Source organism: Mandrillus leucophaeus, unplaced genomic scaffold (assembly GCF_000951045.1).
Source record: "Mandrillus leucophaeus isolate KB7577 unplaced genomic scaffold, Mleu.le_1.0 Scaffold4, whole genome shotgun sequence".
NCBI classification, from domain to species: domain Eukaryota; kingdom Metazoa; phylum Chordata; class Mammalia; order Primates; family Cercopithecidae; genus Mandrillus; species Mandrillus leucophaeus.
Genome location: NW_012104253.1, coordinates 409,308 through 417,927, shown reverse-complemented (window position 1 = coordinate 417,927; position 8,620 = coordinate 409,308). Strand labels below are relative to the sequence as shown.

At 42.5% G+C, this 8,620-nt stretch overlaps 1 protein-coding gene across 5 annotated transcripts in view; it reads left to right on the top strand.

Moving 5' to 3' along the window:
- Window positions 1-8,620, top strand: part of MARK3 (MAP/microtubule affinity-regulating kinase 3) — a 116,875-nt gene that overhangs the window by 28,114 nt on the left and 80,141 nt on the right. The window lies entirely within an intron of this gene.

The following is an 8,620-nucleotide window of genomic DNA, read 5'->3' as shown; positions in this document are numbered from 1 at the left end:
GGGATTGGGATCAAGATTGCTCCTGTGAATAGCCACTGCCTGCAGAACATAGCGAGATCCTGTCTCTTAAGAAAAAGAAACAGAAATTTGGAAACAAGCAGACAAGAGTGAAAGAAAGCCTTGGTGTAAGATATAATTTACATATTCTATATAAGATATAGACTACATATATAGCTAAAAAAGCATAAAAACAGTCAGCGTGCTTTTAGTACAACCTGGAGGTATAGTTAATGTGCGGGAAAAAAGCTCCATATAAACCTAATCCCTATACATAAAAAGTCACTTAATTCCACAGTTTTGAACATTTTGTTTTTCTTTTTGAGATAGGGTCTTGCTCTGTCGCCCAGTCTGGAGTGCAGTGGTGCAATCTCACCTCACTGCAGCTCTCTACCTCCTGAGCCCAAGCAATCCTTCCACCTCAGCCTCCTGAGTAGCTGGGACCAGAGGTGTGTGCCACCACATCTGGCTGATTTTTTGTATTTTCTTTAGAGACGAAGCATCCCCATGTTGCTCAGGCTGGTCTTGAACTCCTGGGCTGAAGTGATCCTTCCACCTGGGCCTCCCAAAGTGCTGGGATTAAAGGGATGAGCCACCACACCTGGCCAACACTTTGTGTGTGTGTGTGTGTGTGTGTGTGTGTGTGTGTGGTAAAATACATGCAACATGAAAGTTATAATTTTAACCCTTTTTTAAGTGTGTAGTTCAGTGACATCAAGTATATGTACATTTGTTGGGCAACCATCACCACTATTCATTTCCAGGCAGATAGTTAATACTCATTTTTTTGTGGTTTCTATATTTGCAAATTTACCTGTTCGATAAAATTTATTTGTAACCCCAAAATCAGTACAGTGCTTTGGTAGTCCTTTTTGGACATATGCAGAACGGTGAAAAATATGCACATCCCTAGCTGAGGTTCAACAAGGGGACACTTTGCTTTCTTATTTCAGTCTTCATGCTGTAAACCAGTGTCTTTTTTGTGATCTATTTAATGCCTTTTTTTTTTTTGTTTTTGTACTTTTTGTTGATGATTTTGCTATTTAAAATGGGCCCCAATCTTACTGTTGAAGTGCTGTCTAGTCTTCCTAATGCATACTTGAGTGAAACTTACCTAACACGTGCGTTTTCTTTCTAAGGCATCTCATGGCCTTGCCATGGATAAAACTCTAGACAGTTGAGTTTTTCCTTGCACTGTGCATGGCTGTGATGCTTTACAAAGAAGATGCACGTGTTAGAAGTTTCACTCAGTGCGTTACAGTGCTGTGGCTGTGAATTCAGTGTTAACCAATCATATATAGTAAAGAAGGTGTTCTTAAACAGACACAAACATAAAACAAACTTATGTATTGATCAGTTGATGCAAAATGTTGTGACCAGAGGCTTGCAGAAACCTAATCCCCTAGAAGCAATGATTTAGTATTCACCAATTCAGTGAGCACAGTAACTTCATAGAATGAACAACCAGAATTGACTGTAGCTCCTTTTTTGAAAGAAGAGGCTTAATTATGGAGAAAGACATCAGGAAAAATCACAGGCTTTCCTCATTTGTGTGATTTTTCATTCTGTTCCTGTCTTCAAGAGTGGAGCCCTAAGAAGAAAACTGAGAACTCCCAGTAAATAGGTAACGAGTGCCTGGCTTAGCCTCATAGAGGCCAGAGGAACATTGGCCTTTACACTGGGACATTCCACACACATAACGCAGAGTTGTTTTCTATGGACAGTTGAGTTTTTCCTTTTCCAAGCATATTCTAGGGTTGGCTTTCTGTGCCCTACTACATGTGCCACTGTACTGCTGTCAGATTTTTATCTCCCAGAAATTCTTTGAAGTCACTTGTCTTCTGGTGGCACCCCTTCCCTTCTCTTGGCCATTCTTTGTCATTTGGTCTGTGTTCTTCAGTTGGGCCTATCAGGTGTCAGGAGAGAGAAATGCATATGATCAGTATGCCATCTTTAACCAGTGTCCTCATTATGGTTATGAAAATAAGTTTTCATGTAATTATTTTTATTCAAGTTACATATTACACACAGTTTAAACAGTCAAGACTTGTTACAAAGCAGTCCCCTAGACTCACCTGTTTCCTTGTCTCCCAAGATGGCCACTTTTAATCTGTTAAAATGATTCTCTAGTCTTTTAAATGATTCTTTCATACTTTATAACATCCTTGTAGTCTTACTTGTTTTTCAGGTTTAGGCATTATCTATTGACATTTTATTTAAAGTCATCATTGACTTTAAAAAACACAAAAACTCTTTACTGAAATGTAAATGTTGGGTGCAATGGCTCATGTCTGTGAATCCCAGCACTTTGGGAGGCCGAGGCAGGTGGATTACCTGAAGTCAGGAGTTCAAGACCAGCCTGACCAACATGGTGAAACCCTGTCTCTATTAAAAATACAAAAATTAGCTGGGCATGGTGTGTGTGCCTGTAGTCCCAGCTACTTGAGAGGCTGAGACAGGAGAATTGCTTGAACCCAGGAGGCGGAGGTTGCAGTGAGCTGAGATCGCGCCACTGCATTCCAGCCTGGGTGACAGAGCGAGACTCCATTTCAGAAAAAAAAAAAAACAAAAAGAAACGTAACACACATAAAAAGTGCCCAAATCATAAGTGTACAGCTTGATGAATTATCACAAAGTAAACACATTTGAATAACCATGACCCAGGCAAAAAATATACTGTGACCCACTCCCTAAAAGCCTCCCTTTGGCCTCCTTCAGATCTCTTCACTACCCCACCTCTTCAGGTGAACCACTGTGCCACCTTCTAATACCATAGGTTTTGTCTGTCCTTTTAACATTGTACTAATAGAATGTTAGAGTATATTAATAATAGTGTATTATTTTGTGTCTATTTCTTTTACTCTAGTGATTTCTTCCATGTTGTGATATTCTTCCATGTTGAGGTTTTCATTTGTAACCAACTATTGTAGTTGTTTGACTTGGTCTCCATTTGCTATGGATTGAATTGTATGCCTCAAAATTCATATGTGTAAGCCCTAACCCCCAGTGTGACTGTATTTGGTGATAGAGTCTTTATAGAAGGTTAAGTGAAGTTGTAAGTATGAACACTGGTTGATAGGATTAGTGTTATTACATGAAGAGACACCAGAGAGGTAGCTTTCTCCACCACATGAGAACACAGGGGAGAGGGTGGCCATCAGCAAGCCAGGAAGAAGGTCCCCTCAGAACTGTGAGAAAATAAATTACTGTTAAGTCCCACAGTGTGTGGTATTTTGGTTATGGCAGCCCATGCTGACTAATGCATCATTCTTCAGGCCACTCTGTCCCCCTAAAGGACTTGGAGTTTTTTTTTTTTTTTTTTTTTTTTTGCCTCCTCTTTTAGTGGCTGTGAATGCTGTAACACTTTCAGAAGCAGGGTGTTAGGATCTTTTGACCGTTAGTGAACCAACAGAAAGCGGAAGATAAGGATTTTTCTCCAGTGAGTGTTTGCTGTGAATCTGTTGGGAGAAGCCCTTCTCATGTATGAGCTGTCCCTATCCCTATTTTGTAATTTTCCACTTTCCTGCTGGCATCAGAGTGAATGTAAATGGAATTTTCCAGAAATTTCCACAGCAAGTGGCTTTCTCACTTAGTGAGCCCCCTTGGTGTTTGTTATGTCTCCCTTTACCCAACTCCACAATCACTGGAATGAAGGGGTGGTCTTCTCTCCAGTCTATACCTTTCTGAGGCACTGCAGTTGGGTATACCCCAGTTACCACCTGTTGTGGTGACCCCAAGGTTTCAGCTTTGCCTGAGCTCTCCAGGCTCCAGCTCTGGGCCAAGGTGATTTTGGTGGAGTCATCCCAGCAGGGAGCTAGGAGGAAGAAGAGATTAGGAACTCCCGCTCAGGCTTCTTTGCTGCACATACACATGTCACATCAAATGATGATGTTTCACTCTGGGGACATGGTTGCTTTTGATAAAATGACTTTTCTACAGTTTGGTTAAGCTGAATGAAACATTTGAGCTCCTATTTTTGTTTCAGATGCTATTGAATAGCTGTATCTGAAGATAAACGTGTGTAAGAACAGAATCAGGCCGGGCAAGATGGCTCATGCCTGTAATTCCAGCACTTTGGGAGGCTGAGGTGGGCAGATCACCTGAGGTCAGGAGTTCAAGACCAGCCTGGCCAACATGGTGAAACCCTGTCTCTACTAAAAAAATACAAAAATTAGCTGGGCATAGTGGCATGTGCCCATAATCCCAGCTACTTAGGGGAGGCCAAGGCAAGAGAATCGCTTGAACCCAGGAGGCGGAGGTTGCAGTGAGCCAAGATCATGCCACTGCGCTACAGCCTGGGCAACAGAGCGAGACCCTGTCTCAAGAAAAAGAAAAAAAAACAGAATCAGAATCTTTGGAATAGTGACCAGATGCCGTGGCTCACGCCTGTAATCCTAGCATTTCGGGAGGCTGAGGTGGGCAGATCTCTTGAGCCCAGGAGTTTGAGACCAGCCTGGTTAAAATAAGGAGACCTCATCTCTACAAAAAAATTAGCTGGACATGGTGGCATGTGCCTGTAGTTCTATCTACTCAAGAGGCTGAGGTGGGAGGATCATCTGAGCCTGGGGAAGTTGAGGCTGCAGTGAACTGTGATCATGTCACTGCACTCCAACCTGGACAACAGAGTGAGACCTCATCTCAAAAAAAAAAAAAAGAAAAAAAAGTCTTTAGAATAGGAGGAGGATATTGAGCAGGACCCTGAGAAACTAGTGATTAAGAGTCCAGGTGTGAAAATAGAAACCAGGTCTCAGGAGCTCAGAGAGAAGAACTGGAAAGACAGCATCTTTGATGGATTTGGCCATGAGGAGGAGGAGGAATAAAACAGAATGGAGGCCAGAAAAGAGTATGTATGTCTAAGGGTTTATTTGGAATTGGGAGATCTAGGTATACCATGTAAAATTGCTTATGAAGGTAAAGTTTGAAGAAAATTCACTCCACTTTGAGCTATATAATTTTTAAAACCACATTATCTGTTAAAACACCAGAAGCCCTGTTTCTTGGTTACTAATTATGAGTATTCAAGGCCTCAGATCAACTCAGCATTTATTTTTATTTATTTTATTTTTTATTTTTATTTTATTATTTTTTTTGCATTTTTAGTAGAGACGGGGTTTCACCGTGTTAGCCAGGATGGTCTCGATCTCCTGACCTCGTGATCCACCCGCCTCGGTTTGAGATGGAGTCTTGCTCTCTTGCCATACTGGAGTGCAGTGGCACGATCTCGGCTCACTGCAACCTCCACCTCCCAGATTCAAGTAATTCTCCTGCCTTAGCCTCCCGAGTAGCTGGGATTACAGGCCGATGCCGCCATGCCTAGCTAATTTTTTGTAGTTTTAGTAGAGATGGGGTTTATCATGTTGGCCAGGATGGTCTCTTATCTTCTGACTTCATGATCTGCCTGCCTCGGCCTCCCAAAGTGCTGAGACTACAGGCGTGAGCCACCATGCCTGACCTATTTATTTATTTAATTTGATGGAATCTCATTCTTTTGCCCAAGTTGGAGTGCAGTGGCACCATCTTGGCTCACTATAACCTCCATCTCCAGGTTTCAAGTGATTTTCCTGCCTCAGCCTTTCAAGTAGCTGGTGGGATTATAGGCATCCGCCACCAAGTCCGGCAAATTTTTGTGTTTTTAGTAGAGACAGGGTTTCACCATGTAGGCCAGGCTGGTCTCAAACTCCTGACCTCGGGTGATCCACCCACCTCGGCCTCCCAAAGTGCTGGGATTACAGGCATGAGCCACCACACCCAGACAACTCAGCGTTTATTGAGTACTCCTTATGTGCCAATTAGGGCTATAAAGACAAATAAGATGTCTTTTCCCCAGTTGAGATATGCATAAGACAGTTTGTGTTTGCCTGTTTCAGTAGTCAGTATTTTCTTTTGCTTATTCAGTTTCCATTGACACTTATATTTTCCAAATACAAAATTAGAATTCCAACTTTGCGTTTTTCAGGCGCACACACTCATTTATTCTACACTCCTTCCCCAGTTCTGATTTGCTTCCTCCTGAAAATGGTGGTGATGGCCCATCCACTCCAGGGTCAGAATTGCTGGGTGCCTTGTTGAAGTGATTTTTTTCTGTAGCTCCTCTGGAGGTTATAGACTCAGGGAATAAGTAATATGGTCAGGTGGAGGCTTTAGACCAAGTTAAGCAGGGTTTTTAAAACATGGTGTTCATGTACATAGGGCAGCCATTCTCAAAAGTATGGCATGGGGAGATCCCTGGAGGTTTTCTGAGACCCTTTTCAGGAGTCCGCAGAGTCAAAACTATTTTTGTGATACTATTAAAACATTTGCTTTTTTCATTCTCTCTCTCACAAGTGTAGAGTGGAATTTTCCAGAGGTTCCATGATGTGTGATATCACAACAGATCGAATGCAGAAGCTTGTATGAAAAGTTCATATAATATATATTTTTTGTGTTACAATGGGCTTATTGTTATTTTGAAATCAGTTGTTAAATACTTTTTAAAATAATTTCTCAGTTTTTATTTGTATTATGATAAATATTCATTGATACAACCCACATTTGGGGAAATCAGTAATCTTTAAAAGTGTAAAAGGGACCAAAAAGTGTGAGAATGTTTGATGTAGAGAAACTGCAAGCTTCTTCCCTGGACTTTGGCTATAGATGCTGTCTTCAGGGGTGGATCTTCTGGGCCCAGGTCCTGCAGGATGCCCAGTAGGAAGCAGAGCCTCTTTGATCTTATGGGGGTGGGCTCATTTGCTGTTCTGGAGCTCAGGTGCAAAGCTGAGTTACTTGATATTCCCTGGTCATGGCAAAGCCTCTCTCCACTTTTCTTCCCTTCTATTGTCACTTCCATTCTTTTCCCATTCTGGATACCCAGAGTCCATAGAAATCATTTTTACCTGACAGCGATGAGCTGACCAGAAGCTATAGAAGCTATAGTACTTCCTATATCCTAATGGTTTTTAAAAATACTGGCTGGGGCATACTGACCCTTTCTGAACAAAGGCTGCTAGGTGACCCTTTTGTTGCCTCTATATATATTCACTTGGTTAGCCAACAGATTGGTTTGGATCTAGTTCCCTTTCCTTCTTTAACTGCCCAAAGGGCTTTTCTATTTAAAAAAAAAAAAGTTTTTAAAGTTTTCAGATTCAATACCCAAGTATTTGTATGCTTATCCATCCCAGAGTCAGCTAAATTTAAAGTGTCAGTAAATTGTAAAGAAAAGATTTGCTACATTGCATATGTTTTTAGAAGTGCTTTCTGTGTATAATCTCTCTCTCTCTCTCTCTCTCTCTCTCTCTCTCTCTCTCTCTCGGTTTGGAGGAGATTTTCCCCTTGCCTATAAGTGACTTAAATATAAAATGTTATAACAATACATTTATTAGTTTGAAGCCCCCAGATTTTCTTTTCTTTTTTTTTTTTTCTTTTAAGTGAAAGCAAGTTTATAAAAGAAGTAAAGAAACAGACCAGGCACTGTGGCTCTCACCTGTAATCCCAGCACTTGGGAAGGCCAAGGCGGGTGGATCACCTGGGGTCAGGAGTTCGAGACCAGCCTGGCCAACATGGTGAAACCCTGTCTCTACTGAAAATACAAAATTAGCCGGGCGTGGTGGTGCGCACCTGTAATCCCAGCTACTCCAGAGGCTGAGGCAGGAGAAACTATTAAAACTTGGGAGACGGAGGTTGCAGTGAGCCGAGATCATGCCACTGCTCTCCAGCCTGGGCAACAGAGGGAGACTGTCTCAAAAAAACAAAAACAAAAACAGAGGCCGGGCGCGGTGGCTCAAGCCTGTAATCCCGGCACTTTGGGAGGCCGAGACGGGCGGATCACGAGGTCAGGAGATCGAGACCATCCTGGCTAACATGGTGAAACCCCGTCTCTACTAAAAAAAAGTACGAAAAACTAGCCGGGCGCGGTGGCGGTCGCCTGTAGTCCCAGCTACTGGGGAGGCTGAGGCAGGAGAATGGCTTAAACCCGGGAGACGGAGCTTGCAGTGAGCTGAGATCCGGCCACTGCACTCCAGCCTGGGCGACAGAGTGGGACTCCGTCTCAAAAAAAAAAAAAAAAAAAAAGGAAAAAAAAAGAAGTAAATCAAAACCAAAGAATGGCTGCTCCATAGAGCAGCAGTATCAGCTGCTTGACTGAGTCTACTTTTAGGTATTTCTTGATTATATGCTAAACAAGGGGTGGATTATTCATGAGCTTTCTGGGAAAAGGGCAGAGATTTCCTGGAACTGAAGCTCCCTCCCCTTTTAGGGAACTGTTTAGGTAACTTCCCACAGTTGCCTTGGCATTTGTAAACTGTCGTGGTGGTGGTGGGAGTGTCTTTTAGCATGCTGATGCATTATAATTAGTGTATAATGAGGAGTGAGGACGACCAGAGGTCACTTTCATCGCCATCTTGGTTTTGGTGGGTTTTGGCCTGCTTCTTTCTTTACTGCATCCTGTTCTATCAGCAGAGTCTTTGTGACCTGTATCTTGTGCCAAGCTTCTCCTATCTCACCCTGTGAGTAAGAATGCCTAACCTCCTGGGAATGCAGCCCAGTAGGTCTCAGACTTATTTTACCCAGCCCCTTTTCAAGATGGAGTTGCTGTGGGTCAAACACTTCTGACATACTTCCCCCTCTCCCTTAATCCTTAAGAATTGTA